This window comes from Rhinolophus sinicus, linkage group LG09 (genome assembly GCF_036562045.2).
Source record: "Rhinolophus sinicus isolate RSC01 linkage group LG09, ASM3656204v1, whole genome shotgun sequence".
In the NCBI taxonomy this organism is placed as follows: domain Eukaryota; kingdom Metazoa; phylum Chordata; class Mammalia; order Chiroptera; family Rhinolophidae; genus Rhinolophus; species Rhinolophus sinicus.
Window position 1 is genome coordinate 101,171,091 of NC_133758.1, and position 17,034 is coordinate 101,188,124.

Genomic DNA, 17,034 nt, shown 5'->3' on the forward strand with positions numbered 1-17,034 from the left:
AAAAACTAAGAAAACTAATCCACTTAGCGTAAGGAAGATTAGCGATTTTTTCCCCTTTTGTTACATTCAAGTAAGATCAAGTAGAATATTTTTCTTTTAAAACTGTTTAGTTTCAGCTCAATTTTATACATTATTTCTGCCCACTGTGTATCTATCCACCCCTCTATTCGTCTCTCTCGTAAATGTATAGAGGCAGTCCTGAAATAAATGTTAACATTGGTTATTTTCTGGTTGAGACTTTTGGGTAATATTTAATTTCCCCTATGGACTGTTTGTTTTGCTTGGTATTTATTTAAATAAGGCACACGTATCACTGAAATAAAAAGAAAACAGTCATCACTGGTCTGAGTTTGATGGTTCATTTTCCTAAAATGGTCACCTGATCCAGGCTTCTCTCAAGTTCCCCAACACTCACCAATTTCAGATTCTGACTCAAATCCCTCCAGCAGTCCTCAGGCTCTGACCCTGCTTTCTCTGGTTGCTGGAGAAACATTACGCTCCAAAATGAGAGACTCTGCCTAAGTCACGCCTCCCCAGTCATCTAGCGGGGGAATGCAGAAACCTTCCAAGAATGTAGATAAGAAAATCAGTGGAGCTTGGGTCTGTTATCTAGAGGTGTGAATGGAAACCCCTGACACTGGGAATCCCTTCCGTGCTACTGGTACACCACAATGGTGACACACCAACACACACAAACTAGATGTACAGGAAGTGAAGGTATCTGTACCACTAAGACCTATTCCAATACCTACCTACCCCCTCCTTTCTCTCCTCTCCCTTCCATCCTCCCTCTCTCCTTCCTTCCCTCTTCCCGCTATCTTTTAAAGAAAGTTAAATAAACAAACCCTATTAGATGACTTGGAGGAAAGAAGGAAGTGTGGGGTGTCTGGGTCCAGGGAGGGAAGATGGAGGAACTATGAGGAATATAGGGCAGCCTGTATCCAAATTTGTAACTGGAGATGGTCTGCTCTACCACAGAGCTCCAAAAATGCATTCCAGCCATAACAGGTCAGCTGTCTGTGTTTTGCTTATTGCATAGCAGAAGTCAGTGGTCTTGTTTTATAGGGGTCCCTGTCCTGCTCTTCCTGTCCTCCATCTTAAGGAGTAAGAGTTGCAGAAATCAAATTTTATGAGTTTATGAGTTCATTACATCAGGGCTTATTAGGTACCACATAGACCAACCTATACAAGTAACACATTTTTAAAAAGTTAGATCCTGGAAGGTAGGGTATTTTGTAAGTTATATATATATATATAGATACAGATATAGATATAGATATAGATGTAGATATAGATATAGATATATAGATATATAGATACACACACACACACACACACACACTCACACACACACAGTGTTTCAGGAGTTTGATTTTTAACTCCTAATTTAAGCTCTCACTTTTTTGACAGTTCTCTTAGATAACAGTCAGTTAGCTTCCATGTAATGTACCAGCAAACATGACCCTTCCTAGAAACAGCAATACACAAAGACTAACAAATTAGACTTCACATCTGAAAAGTAAACGTGTTATCCTGGATCATAATTATTCAAAATGTGCTCTGCTAAATACCAGTTTCACAGGGCTCTCTGTGGGGGAGAAAGTAAGTCCCCATAGACCAGTCACCTTGCGGTGTGCTCCTACATTCCCTCTTAAATACATATTAACACATAAATGGTCTGAGAGGTCCTGCAGTTAAAGTAAGCAAACAACAAAGCCAGATCTGTTACTTTTGTTGAACTTATTTCCAAACCTATCTGCCCTGAGGTGACACTTACCAATATTCCTTCAGCCTGATGATGTGGTCTAACTTTAAAACTCCATTATCCTATGAGTCCATGAAATGATTTGAACTCCTACCTTTAAAGGTTGGTTTATTCGTCATGTAGGTAATAGCTTAACGTGCACAGGCACCATTTCTTGGCTACGAATCGGGCTTACAACAGCCAGTAATACTTGGATACTTTCTGCTTATAGTTTCATGTCTAGACTTGGGAGGTGGAGAGAGTCATGAGAATCCATGACTATGACATAAAAACCATTTGCAATGTTCAGGGACTGGGACCATGCTTTTCTGTTTGACCTAATCTTCCCTAAGCCTCTTCTTGGTCTCTCATCACATATCTTTCCCTAAACCCCACTTCCTTATTCGCCTCCCTTGCTTTCTAAAGTTTACTACTGGGACTCCATCTTTTCTATTTCAGTCTGAAATTACTCTCAAGAGGAAACATCTGAATGGGAAGTACAATGTCATCTGAAGGAGAGGAGACCTACTCCAGGGAAAGGCACTCTAAGCTAACTGGACAAATTGCTCAAAAAAATCTTATGGGAAATATCTCAGCAATGAAACACTCGTGCAACGGTTATGCAGACTTACCTAAAAACACATCTCTAAGAAGTCTGCACTATATTTACCAAGCAAACAAGAACATGGGTAAATGGAATCCATAAAGTATTCACTTAACAAATGTTTATTGGTCACTTACTGCTGGTCAGGCACAATGCTAGACACTGGTGATTGAAAAGTCTGAAACACTGTGCTACAAACAAAACCACAGAATAGACTAGAAAATTCTGTAATACCAATCCATGTGATGACTTTGGGAAAAACTTTCTAAATGGAAGATGGCTGACCTTACGGAAGAACTCAGAACCATCTTACAAGGTACAAGGAATGTTTTTGCATACACGAGAAGGGCAAGGAAAGGCAACAGATATTTATTTTGTATCTAACACTTCCCAGGCATCATGCTGGATGCTTTTATATATGTTACATTTTCTTAATTCTCAGAATTATCCTTTGATTTGGGTTTTATGCTTCATTTTATAGTTAAGAAATTGAGACAGACAGAGCTAGTGGTCAAACTTTTGTAATATGCCTGGTTCCAAATCCAGATGTTTTATACCAGAACCGTGAGGTCATACATGACACTGAATTCATGGCCAGTTCAAGGTAACATTCCAAATATGACTTTATGATGGCAGAGAAAAGATATCTCAAAGACTGTGAGGTAGAAGAGTGGATATAAACATCCATCAAAAAATTATCTTCACACATTTGTAGGACGCTTAACTTCCCAATTTCAAGACTTATCATAAAGGTATAGGAATCAAGATAGTGCGCACCAGCATAAAGATAGACATGGAATAGAAATGAGACTGTAGAAATTAAATTCACATTTATGGCTAATTCATTTTGGACATAGATGCCAAGACAATTTGATAGGGAAAAAAATAGTACTTTCAGCAAATGGTGCTGGGAAAAGTGGATTATTCAAATGCAAAATGACCTTTAAGTTCTGAAACATAGTTACAGAGTTCTGAAACATAGTTCTGAAACATACATAGTTCTGAAACATCTGATGCAGCAATTCCACTCCTTGGTATACACCCAAGAGCCTTTAAAATATATGTCCACACTAAAACTTGTACAAGAATGTTCATCGTAGCCCAACTCAAAATAGTAAAAAAGTGGAAAAACCCAAATATCTATTAACTGATGAACAGATAAACACAAAGTAGAATATCCATATGTCATCCCAAAATTCATATGTTGAAGTCTACTCTCCAGTGTGATGATGATATTTGGAGGTGGGGGCCATTGGGAGGTAATTAGGTCAGGAGGGTGGAGCTCTCATGAATGGGATTAGTGCCCTTATAAAAAGAAAGCTTGCTTCCTCTCTGCTCATAGCCATGTGAAGACACAAGAAGATGGCCATCTACAAACCTGGAAGTGGGCTCTCACCAGACAATGGCTCCACCAGCACCTTGATCTTGGACTTCTCAGCCTCCAGAACTGTAAGAAATAAATGTTTGTGGTTTAAGCCAACCAGTCATAACAGCCCGAACTGACTAAGATACTATACAATGGAATATTATTCAGCAATAAAAAGGAAAAATTGAGTCATACTAAACATAAATGAACATTGAAAACATTATCCTAAGTGAAGAAAGAGAAATAACAAAGGCCTCATATTGTATGATTCCATTTATGTGAAATATCCATAATAAGCAAATCTAGAGAGACAGGAAGTTAGGTTAGTGTTTGCCTGAGCCTGAAGGTAGAGGGAATGGGGAAGTATGGGATTTCTTTTGGGTGTGATGAAAATGTACTGGAATTAGACAGTGGTGATGATTGCATAATTTTCTGAGTGTACTAAAAAAAAAAAAATCACTGACTTACATACACTTTAAAAGGGTAAAGCTTGTGGTATGTGAATTATATATCAATTAAAAAATCTTCCCTGCCTAAAAATAATCTTTGAATCAAGTAAAATCAGATATGCAGTTACCCATTTCCTTCCACAAAATAAAATCAGATATGCAGTTACCCATTTTCTCCCCCAAAAACCACTGGCCCTGAGGGGAATATCTACTTTGCTGAATTGGATATGTGATGCTGGGATCTAGTCCTAAGATTCAAACAAGAACTATTCTATGCTCTGAATGACATGGAGAAACTCCAATAGGAAGGTTTTGAGAACTCCACCATGATTGCTTTAAAATATCATACTTCATTAAAAACAAATGAGTAAACTAATATCGACATGGGAGCTTATAATTTCCTCCCAGTCCACACAAAGCCTTCTGAATCTATATGCTCTAGTGAACTCATGGAAAGAAAAGAACGAAACAGCAAAAGTCAAAGGTCAAAGTCAACTCCAACACGTGGAAACAATACAAAAAAGCAAGACTTGTCAACCCTGGCTGCCACATTAGTCATTCCAGAACTCACAAATAGATCACAGAGATTCCTCATTTTAGAGGTTACTGACAATCATCCAAAAATGAAACATGAGGTCCTCCAAGATCTTGAAAGCTTTCTTCTATCTTGGTAGGCAATACCAGCTTAGATCACTGAGGGCCTTTTTCTAAGCAATCAGGAGTGTAATTAAAGCCCTTACAGAAAGACTAAAAGGCAAATCTGGATGTGATGTGAAAATGACCTTTACATTCTGAAACAGCTGGTTGATCTTTGATCTGTATGCTTGCTTTACATTTAGCAAAGACTCTGGCCCACATTTGAAAACCAAGTTACGGCAACTCTAATTCTTAGAAATACCACCACATAGGTTAAAATAGATACACATATGTACACAATATTCACACAGTCACTCATCAAAAGAACAATACAAGCTAATGAAAAGCCTGAATTCCATTGTTTGCAGTCAAATGAGCAAGGTAAATAGAGCAAGCACAAATAATCTCAACTTTTGAGAGGTTATGTTGCAAAAGGTAATTATAAATCAGCTATTGGAAACTCAAAGCACATTCTTTTCATAGAAGTATGTTAGCTTGTGGTCATGTAGCCTAGGGATCCCAGAGATATCTAAGCAATGCACTTGAATCAAGAGAGCTGATGGCACTTCTTATAGGGGGACGTTGCTTTCCAAGTTCAACTCCAGAAAGCAGCTCAGAGTGGCAGCACCCCAGCTACAGCATCAGGAAATAGGGTGCACACTCTCTGGTCCCATCATTCCCCGGGAACCCTACACCAGTGGACAAATACAGGCCATGACCCACACTGGGAATCCCACCCTCCTCTCATTCATACGTACAAATCCTTCACAAGGAATCTATATAAGGCGGGGAGCATCTGTGGCTTTTTGCTACTCCCCCAAAGTTCTAATTTCAGTAAACGTTAGCTTATCTGGAAATGAAAGTAACAAATGACTTCACATTATGGGATTTAAAAAAAACAAAACAAACTTTTTGTTGAAGTACAACATTCATACAGAAAGTCCAACTGCTGGATTAAAACAAAATACATTTCAAAGAGAAGATAATGAAAAGTCATGACTTGCGGCAACTTCTAAATGTCCCTCAGTGAAAACAGGTGATTTTTTTATCACCATTAGTATGTCCTCCACCCAGCACGGAGGAAGTACACAGCAGGCACCCCAAATTCATTTGTGGAGTCTGTACCTTTAACACTTCAGTATCGTGGATGTGATTCATTTTTCAAAAACCCTAGAATAACTCACATACACTGCGATGGGGACTAATGGGAATGGGCGGGCCTCAGAAGAGGTATCACTTATGTAGAAATAGAAAACTGATGCTTAAAAAAATATGAATAATAACTACCCATAAATGCTGAGTGTCCCCACAGAGCGCAGTGAGGTAGCTTGGACACAGCACACACCTTGGTGTTAGAAAGGCAGGACTGCCCTTGCCAGAGGGTGGCCTCGAGCAGTTTCTCTCTTTGCACCTTGATTTCCTCAACCAGGAAACTAATTCTCATCCAGGGAACTGTGTGGCTGAGTGACCGGGGTGGGAGGGAATTTCATTTTCAGTGGATACCTTGGTGCCTTTAGAACGCAGTTTCACAAATATGTATTACTCATTAAACAATGAAAGAAACAAAGTGTATTATGGGCTGCATCATTATATTAATAATAAACTCCAATTGAGAGTTGTAAGGACGCAAACCACCTTCGGTCGTCCGCCCCCACCCTCTGCTTGTCCCCTCGCCTAGCTCTCCTCTGACTTACACTGAACTGCCACCTTAGCCCCTCATCCTCAATCTAACCTCATTCTAGCCTGACCACCTGGTTCTGACTCACGGCCTTGCTGCCAACCCTGCTCTTTGTGCCTAATCCCCCAGCCAGGCTTCAGGTTTGCAGGTCAAGGATCTGTGTGCCCCCCACAGAACCTGCCACACTCTCACTGATGGGGAACTCCTTGGGGAAAAGTGATGGATCAACCTCCTTACGGAAAACCACAGGGTTAATTGTGAAGACAAAGTAAACTACTCATCTGAGGGTCCATACAGAAGGAAAAAAATAAAAGAAAAGCCAGGGTTGAGTGACAGTTTTAGGAGCAGGGGAAAAGAAAAGAAAAAGCAAACATATAATCTGACCATCAAGTGTCTCTGCGGTGTAGCGCCCCCTCCCTACACACATGCTATAGCAGCAATGGGACCAGTTAAGGAAATTCTTCTTCACCCTTAGGGACAGCAAGTCTAAGCCTAGAAGATAGTTTCCATCAATAACAACAGATTATCTTTCAAGAGAGGGTCTTCGCAAATCTCAGTTCTTTCTTTAAGAGGGCCACCAAAGAACACAAGGCACACGTGTTGAATTGTCTCTGCACGTTTCAGATACTGTTTCAGATACCAGTTTCAGATACTGTTTTCCATGTATAACATTAGAAAAGGAATTTTAAATATCAATACCCAATGAGAGGAAGCACTGGCAAATTTTGATACATATCGCTGATACCCGTATAAATTAGCAAAAATATATGGGAAACTTATTTAGTAGTTGTTATCAAAATGTTAGAAAATATTGTTCCCCTCTTACCAAATCTTTGTAATAGGGGGAAAGTGAACACAACTTTAATACCCAATAGTAGAGGAAAAGTTAAGCAAGTTATGTCTAGAACATATTATTTTGTACCATGAATATTGCCTCTAAAAATATTCATGAAGAATGTAACACATAAATTGTTCAGGTTAAAAGAAAAATGATAAATATAAAAAGTACATAGACTCATGTAAAAATGTATTTTGAAAATAAGGATCACAGGAAAGAGCCAAAGAGATATCGGAGGGCTAATCAATAGGGATTTTGCCCTCTCTTTCTTACTGATTTTCTGTATTTTCAACATTTTTATGAGAACATAGTCAAGATGATATATTTAATCACTTAAAATGAGAAGGAAAAAAGTCATAAGAGTCCATCCCCTTACACTTTTGTACTTGTTTTTCTCAAGTTGTGACTTTCCTATGACACCCAGTATGGATTCCTACATAGAATTACCGACAGGAGAACCGTGGTCACCCAATCCAGTTTCTTCCCAATAAGGTCACACTGACATTTATTTACTAAACATGTCCTCAATGCCTGCCCACCTAGCGTCAGGCTAGGTTTCACTGCTGGGGATACTCCACACAGAGGCATCTGATTACTTTCTGAGGCAGTCAACTCCATTTGTCAATGTTTGGGGGACGTGAGTGATCTCCCGCTTAGTCAGCGGCCCCACAGCTACATAAGCGTCTCCCCAACCTGATGGCGGTCAGAGGTTGTTCATGTGCAACAAGATCCCTCTGTCCTGGGCTACTTAGATCTATAACTGCGCTCCTCAAGGGTCCACCCAAGAATCAGATTTGTCCTGGCTCAGGGTGTTTCTCTTCTTTAAGGATAATACAAATCAGCTATATGTAGCTATTAGTGTCCTCTTTTTCATGTCTTTTTTTATGCGTACATATGTATATGCAAAGGGGACAAGGGAGGAGGCATAGCAATGTCTCATTTTTATATATGTCTTTGGGTCTTTATAACTGAAGAGCACAGTGGACCTATGCATATAATTAACATTCAGAAAATGTTTTAAAGATTATCAAATGGTATGACCACAGAGTTCCATGTTTTAAGTACCACATATATGAGCACAGGAGCCAAGAGCCTGGCAGGCTTTCCACTGACCTGTAGGTATAATATTATAACAAACTCTCCTCAGTTACCCCTTTCAGCATGAACCCCAGAAGCATGTGGAGAGATAGAGGGCGGTGAGGTCAGTATACTTATCAGACTTTCTTGTTTGTCATCTGGGTCTTGGAACACTAGGAAGGATGCCCACCTATATCTTTTCAAGATTTCTATGCCAGATATCTTTTCAAGAATAGCAGAAATAACCCTATTCCAGCCCAAATACTCCAAGACCCAATTGTTCCCACATCTCTGCAGGCAAGGCCTCCCTTTTAATAATAAACACTTTCTTTCTTCCAAGTGGCCAGTCAGCCACTTCTCTGCTTAAGGTGAGAAGTACTATAATAAAATGTCTCAAATTCTGTAAGGACGGCTTTCCTTCCAAGTTAAATTCCTGAGGAAGAAATCCTTTCTTGCAAGAGCATTCTCTAGCATCTCAGGGCTAAATATGCATTGAGCAGCTCCTATGCAGATGGGAACATTTCACTGCCTTTCTCTGTCATGGTGTGTAGCAAGCAGCATCAGGGAGTTACACAGAGAGGAGAAAAGCAGGAACAGAGGTGGGTTCCACTAGCTGTGTGTTACATCAGGCTTTCTCCTGTACACTTCAGAGAACTGGCTGGTTTGTCATGTCCAACTCTACAGCTATTATTTTACTCATATTTCTACTGTGGAATAGGTTGAGTAGAATAGCTGTTTTGGTTTCCATGGATTACTTTTAAGACCGAATGGCACACCTGGAGTTAGAAAGATAAAAAGCTTATTCAGTTACATTAAAATGATCCTTAAATAGCTATAGAGTGAAATCATATCAGTTTTCAGTTTTGCACTGATGTGATGAAAAGGCAGACACAGCTACTTGGAAGGCTCCAATAACAGGATGCAGTAGTACCTGGAACTGAGTATTTCTTCATGTCTAGAACAATTATCCCCTAGGTATTCTGAGTGGAGGAAAATGATAGTGACCCATTTGCAGCTACAGAAGCGACATATTCAAGATGAACACCAGTTCGTAAAAAAACTCTCCAGTTTTCAGTTTAAACATGTCAGGTCTTGTCATGCCCCTGTTCAAATATCTTCAGTGAATACTCATTGCTTACAAATCGTAGATAATCTGGCTACAAATCAGAATCATCCATGAACATTTTAAAGAAAAATACATGCTCAGGTCCTCTTCCTGAAGATTCTAATTTAACAGTCTTGGGATCTAGGTATGAACATTTTTTTTTTAAAGAGCTTTTCAGAAGATTAAAATGCACAGAAGCTTTCCAGAGGATTAAAATACACGGAACTGAGGGCTACCACCTTACAAGGAGCCTCAAGTCTCTCAATTCCCATAACTACCCTCCTCACATTTCACCTTCCAGCAACACCAATCCACTTGCAGTTCCCCACAAACTGTCTCTGAGCCTTCGCAGCAGCCACTCCTGGCCCCATGGTGAGCCTGGTAGAGTAGCTACCATCTCCTGGTTGTAACGCAAACGAGGCTTTCTATCCATTCCTGCTTAACATTCCCAGGTACACAAAAGATAAAGGAATCTAAACATACCACGACAGAAAATCACAAAGGAAGAAAGCAAGAAGAAAGGAACAGAGGAATTACAAAACAGCCAAAGAACAATGAACAAAATGGTCATAAGTACATGCCTATCAGCAACTACTCCAATCAAAAGACACAGAGTAGCTGAATGGGTTAAAAAAAAGAACAAGACCCATCTATACTCATTTCAGACACAGACTCACTTCAGATGTAAGGAAACACACAGATTGAAAGTGAAGGAATGGAGAGAGATTTTCCATAAAAATGGGAACCGAAAGAAAGCTGGAGTAGCTGTACTTATACCCGACAAAATAAATTTTAAGACAAAGACTAAAATAAGTGACAGAGAAGATCATTGTATAATGATAAAGGGACCAATCCAACAAAAGGGTATAACACTTATAAATATTATGCACCCAACATACGGGCACCTAAATATATAAAGCAAATATTAAGAGACCTGAAAGCAGAAATAGATAATACAGTAAGACTGGGGACTTTAATACCCCCCTTTATCGATGGATAGATAGATCATCCTGACAGAAAATCAATAAGGAAACACTGGGCTTCAACTCCACATTGGACCAGATGAACTTAACATTCCCAGGCTGGCACACACCGGGCTGCCCTTGTGCATACCTTATTCTAGCAACTGTATTTATTACAATAAAAAGATTTGTTTGCATGCCTGTCTCCTTGTTGAACTGTGTAAGCTTCTGGAGGACACTGTTCTTTTTCATTTTTATATCCTGCTGTCTAGCAAATTACCTGTCATATGATAGGTACTCAATAAATGTTCAGTGAATGAACTAATACATGCACCCAATGTGAACGTAATATAGCCAAACTGTAACAAAGAATACTGGCAGCATTATTTGGTTTTAGTTGAGCAAAAGAAAACTTGAATGAATATAATCACTAATTTTATTAAGTTAGCTTCTCCATAATATGCTTTGGGTTCTAAAAGTTATTTAATAATCCTCCAGCACATAAAGAGAAAGCTCTTAGCAATGTTTAACTCAGTTAGAAGCAACGCTACTTTCACCTTATGTCTAGAACTCATTTCAAGGTGACACATATGACTTCAATTCTAGTCTTAGACACTGCAGAAAGAAATGTCTGAAAGAAGCTGGCAGAGGAGTTGGCAAGACAAAGATATACTGTATGTGCAATTCGGAGTTTTCAGAATAGCATTTTGCTAAGCTACATACAGGCTTACAGGGTTTAAAATATGACTCGGAATACCAACTGTGATGGCACCTTTTTTATTTTTAGATTTTTTTAAGCAGAGACTATGGCTGTAAATTCAACCTACTCAGTCTACAAATCCTCTAAACTTCCTTCTAGAGAACAGAAAAGCACTTGGCATTTCTCCAGGTTTCATTTTATTGGCATATGTAGTTATGCTGGTAAAATTTTGGTAACTGAAGAAGAATTAATAACGGAAGCTCTAAATGATTCCCAGGATTACTGCTTAACTTGGCAAAAAATATCCTCAAGCACAGGAGAAGCTTGCTTGTGGAAATGCGCATGGGTGGATTGTTCAGTTCTTTTTCACAATGGTACGTTTGCCTGCCGTTATGTCTTGTATTCTCAGACAAGTGGCGAGGGGACGATAACAGAAGGATCATAATTTTCAGAGAGAAAATGAGATTAGAGAAAATTCAGTGACATGGTAAAAACATTTTATGTTTTATACCAACTGTGCTTTGCTGTTCAACACCTTAGCTTCTCAATATTTTATTTCTTATTTTTTTAAATCAACTTTATTGAGGTATAATTTATATACAGTACAATGCACCCTTTCATAAGTGTATAGTTTGATGAGTTTGGACAAATGGAAATGCCGATGTAACCACCACCTGAAGCAAAATATAAAACTTCCTTCACCTGAAAGGTTTCCTGTGCCCTTCGGCAGTCAACTCCCACATGCACCCCTCTGGTTTCTATCACTATTGATTAGTTTTGTCTGTTCTAGGACTTTATATAAATGGGATCACATAGAACATGCTCTTTTTGTGTCTGTTTCTTTTTCTCAATGCAATGTTTTTGAGTTCCAGCCACAGTGTTGTATCAGCAGTCCCTTCCTTTTCCTTGCTGAGTAGCAGTATTCCATTATATAAATATACCACAATTTATCTGTTCACCAGTTGAACACATGAGCTGTTTCCAGCTTTTAGTAGTTATGATGATGAAGCCACCATAAAATTCATATGTAGGCCTTTCTCTTGGGTAAACGCGTAAGAGCAGAACTGTTAGGTCATAGGGTAAGTGTGTTTCACGCTAGAAGCTGCCACACTGCTCTCCACAGTGGTTGTGCCTTATTTGAACTCCCACCAGCCATGCCTGGCTCCAGATGTTCCATGTCCTAGGCTATACTTGGTATTGTCAGTCTTTTAAATGTTAGCCTTGCAGGAGGGTGTAGGTATACCTCATTGTGGTTTAATTTACAAGGTATGAAATCTTGTTTCTTTCAACATTCAACCTGTTGGTCTTTCTGTGGAATGCAGGCACTACGGAACAATGAAACATCACAGGGTTCGGGTCTGGAATCTTGAGTTTTATCACCAACTTTGTCACTAAAAATTTGCATAATGCTGTAAAGACTATCTACCCTGACCTGTTATTTTCCCTATCTACAAAATGGTTAAGTCAGGCCAAATGAGATTTAAATTCTTGTTCTAAATAAACATGAACATAAATGAGTTTTACCAAAAACATTATATTCCTTTCATAATCACTAGTTATTTTTGCATAACGTCCCATGGTTTTCAAATAAATTCATATATATCCTATTTAATGCCAAAGGAATAATTCTCTCCTCTCCAAAACACCACACATTATAAAAAAAAAAAAAAAAAAAGTTTTTCGAGAAAGGAGATTCCATCTATGAAATTCTCCCTCCTTTGTTTGGTGCTTCAAAGCTGGTTTGCCAAATCAGTGAACCTCAATGAATTCTCTTTCATAGTCAGCTGGCTTAATTCCAAATTGTACCTGTTTTTAAACACTTTTATGATTCAAAAAGCATAAGTAAACACCTTCGGTCATTTATGTTTTGCTCACTAAGTTTTAAATTGTATAGAGTGACTCAATCAGCACAGCAATGAACTTCATTTGCTATTATGCCTTATCCATAGACAATATTTCTTTACTATTGTTAAGCCTCTATCTAGTAATGTATGGAAACTAAGCAAATTCCAAAAGTCAGTCCTCATCCTTTGGGTTCCTATAAGGCAAGATAAGAGTAAAGTGAAGGTGAAGGAAAAGTGAATGATAAAGGCAGGAAAATAGCATACATTCTTCATGAGGAAACTTAAGGAGTCAGGTGAAAGGGTAAAGCGTAATCAAAGGTGAGGGAGAAATGCCTGGCAAAACACTAAAGGAAATTAGTTTTCAGTTCCAAAGAAATGTGTATGGAAAGAAAAAAAGTGCAAATAAAACAACTGGTATTCAGGAGGATATGAGAAACTAAAAAAAAAACAACACTTTTTATCTTTAATTCCTGTCTAAACAAACAAATTATATATTGCCTATCCACATTCAGATCACACTTAACAAAGGTTTCCCGTACCTTATGCTAAAGATATCTCAGAATATGCCAGCAAAAACAGAATAAACCTTTTGTTGTTGACAGTGAAAAAGACATGGGCTCCAGTGGGAGGTCTATTTTCATATGAACTGAGGGAGTTGAGTTGCAGCTAAAAAAAGATCACATCAGATATTAAAAAATATATAGGCAGTGTACTTCTAAGGGCCTTCCCCTGTTGCGGAAATGGAAAATAACCTACCTGCCATCAACTCAGTTGGTCATTAACCTTTCCCGGGTCACTAAGCTCTTTAAAAATCTAATGAAAGTTATGGTCCAATCTTTCCAGAAAAATGAGCAGATGACTGCACAGCCCCAAGAGGTCCAGCTCCCTGACAACCTTGCATGGAGTCTTTAAGGGTTTAAGGGCCCTAGGTTTAGAGGAAGGATCCCTGATGACATAAATTCATCAGTGAGATTTCTGCTGACAATCAGTCAAATATGACCTATATCCAAAAAGAGGAAGGCAAACTTCTCCTAATCCAAACCCCAAATACATGGTAGAATTTAAAGATGATTTTTTTATCCCCCAAATTATTTAATAATCTCATAGGAAGTACAGGTTGAGAGGGAGAAAGCGAGCTGTGGGAATGCTCTCAGACATCCATTTCCCAGCCATTGCCTCAACAGCAGGGTAAGCTGAGAAGCACGAACAGTCATTTGAGTAGGTGGTGTCAGTGCCTTGCATTTCTAGAATAGGTTTATTCTAAAAAGAACCGAATTCATTATGTGGCACAGAGAGAGAGTGAATGGCTAGCAAAAATGCATGTGAGCAGACTGATAGATGTGCTTTAATTGGAAACATGCAGAACTATAGGTGAAAAAGAAGGATAATTTGGGCATTCTGGGTTGTAAGGCAGGTATCTGTGGTAGGTAGAATAATAGCCCCCAAATATTTCTACATCCTAATCCCCGGAACCAGTGAACGGTACCTTAGATGGAAAAAGAGAATTTGCAGATGTGATTAAATTAAAGCCCTAAAGATGGTGAAATTATCCAGGATTACTCGTGTGGGGTCAGTGTAATCACAGGATCCTTAAAAGAGAGGGAGGAAATCATAGTTAGTAGAATGCAATCTGATGCGATGTGATGCTGGAAAAGGAGACATGGCGTGGGACCATGAGCCAAGGAATGCAGGTAGTGTCTAAGACTGGGAGAAAGCAAAGAAGGCGCTTGCCCACAAGAACCCCCAGAAGGAACGGAGCCCTGCGGACACCTTGACGTTAGACTTCTGACCTCCAAAATTGTAAGAAAATACATTTGTATTGTTTTAAGCCACTCCATTTGTGGCTAATAGCAATTTAGTTTGTTACAGCAGCAGGAGTAAAGAAATGAAGAGAAGTATGAAACAGCATATGCAAAAAGTATTTTCTAATGAACAAGAAATGTCTCCATCAACAAGGCTGAGAACAGTTCACACGTGGCCTGAGCCAGCGCCATATGGGGAAGTTCCATGGTATAATGGAAACACATAAGAAGAACTAGGAGTTAGGGACTGGGTTCCCACCCTCACTCTCCCACGTACAGCTATGTGTCATCAGGTAAGCAGAGCCTCTTTTGGTCTCAGTCCCTGATCTTTAAAACGGAACATTTAGACTATATGAACTATAATATCTCCTTAACAAAGGCCTTTGTCTACTGGCTAGTTCTAACCAGTGGTCAGCTTTTCCAGTAATTAGTTCTTACATGTCTTAACCCTTATACCACACTGTGAGAGTGGGCACATGTTCCCTATTTTAAATGTAAAGAGGTCATGTCATTTGCCCACCACCACTGGGATTCGAATGGACGCCTGACCTGAGGTCACCTTCTTATTCACGTACGGAGCTATCTTTCCTGGTCATGGTTCACACTGTGCACCTATGGCTTGGAGGTAGGTTAAAACAGAGAGCAAGAGAAAACCACCAACACAAACCAGCCAGGTTCATGGATCTGCTAGAGAAAATCAAAGCAAAAGGAAGAGGCGGTGGTGGGGTTGGGGAGAGACCAAATTGCCTTACAATCAAGCGTTTTAAATGCTAGACATTCAAGAATGAACTTTCTGGGATCAGTTTTTAAAACAAAAGAAAAAATTTCAAGACACAAAGTGGCCTCAGTGAGCAAACACCCTACTGTTCTATGACGTTGAGTGCTATGTTACAAACTCGTAAACCTTCTTTCCTTCACATTCAAATTCCACACTGGACCTGTGCTGCTGTAGCATCTCCAGCCTTCACGGTTCAAGGGAGGAGAATGGAAAGGCTGCTGCCCAAAATAGTTTAATAAGGCCAGCAGTGATTCATAGAGTAATAATAGGCCAGGCAGGCAGCTGCCTGCAAACCTGGGGCCCAGCTGAGAGGGGGTTTCAGGGCTCGAAGTTAACATGGAGGATAAAAAGGACATTCATTACACATGTTCAAGGAGGGAAATATCACTAGTAGCACCGGCAAACTTCCAAAAAAGGAGTCAAATATGAGGCAATTCAGCTCAACAATTTATTAATACTGTCCTGGAATTCAAAAGCAATTGATCCATGAAGGTAAGAAGCAACTATGCAAACACAAGCTGTTTAGAACATTTTCTCTCCCGATGGACTCTGATTCAGTCCCCAAATTTACTAAATAAATTCATGTGCATAACAGCATCTTAAGTTTACGAATAGTTTAAAAGAAGCAGAACATGTAAAGGAGAACAAAAACACCCAGAAAACTGTGAAGATACTGACAATCACAGTTCAGTCTAAAAATCTAAACTAGATTAACCCCACAGTACAGAATGCTTAGGTCATTAAGGATATTTCTGATTATGCTTCTGTTCCCAAAGAAAATTAATAGTTGAACAAAATTTTAAGCATGTTATAGAAAGAAAATTTGCTTTTCTGTAATTTTTTTATATTAAATTCTAGTGGAAGCAAGTATTTGCATATGCTCCTAGTTTTTATCCAAGGTTGATGCTTACACAATTATATATTAGAAAAGTAAAATAGATGAATTATTCACAAAGTTAATAACTTCACATTGGCTATCAAAATTTGGAATTTCAGCCAAAGAAAGAGCAAATATACACCTATATAAAGATATGTAAGAGTTATATATGGCATAAATAAAAAGGATAAAACAATAATACTAAGATTTGTTGGCATTACATTGGTTTAGACTATAAATAGCTCCCTGCATAAGAAAGGCCAAGTTTTAAAAAAGGAAGGGATGGAACGTGATGAAACTGATAAGAGAAGGCAGACCATATGTGTAATTGCTCTAAAATGGGAATCTGAGAGAAAGTCAATTTTCTCAGCTGGAGTCAAAAGTAAGAGTCTGGAAATGATGGAAAATAAAGTCATGTGAGAACAGTTTTTTATGTGTGAAAAGTTGAATATCACCACTTCAATGCAGGTCTCATTTGAAAAATACCAATATCAATTACCTCAACAAATTTGTATTCAAATAATAAATACAGCGTGCTCAACACTGATCTTGTTGATCAAACAGAAGTCTTCTT

At 38.8% G+C, this 17,034-nt stretch overlaps 1 protein-coding gene across 8 annotated transcripts in view; it reads right to left on the reverse strand.

The window, feature by feature from the left end:
• Positions 1 to 17,034, reverse strand: part of OSBPL3 (oxysterol binding protein like 3) — a 159,627-nt gene that overhangs the window by 96,316 nt on the left and 46,277 nt on the right. For 3 of the 8 annotated variants that reach the window (XM_074340883.1, XM_074340882.1, XM_074340880.1), the window contains one exon: positions 3,727 to 3,795. The exons of 3 other annotated variants lie outside the window; for them this stretch is intronic. The gene's annotated coding sequence lies outside the window, so the exon portion shown is untranslated. The remainder of the gene's footprint in view (positions 1 to 3,726; positions 3,796 to 17,034) is intronic. 2 more of the 8 variants (XM_074340879.1, XM_074340881.1) reach the window with 1 other exon arrangement.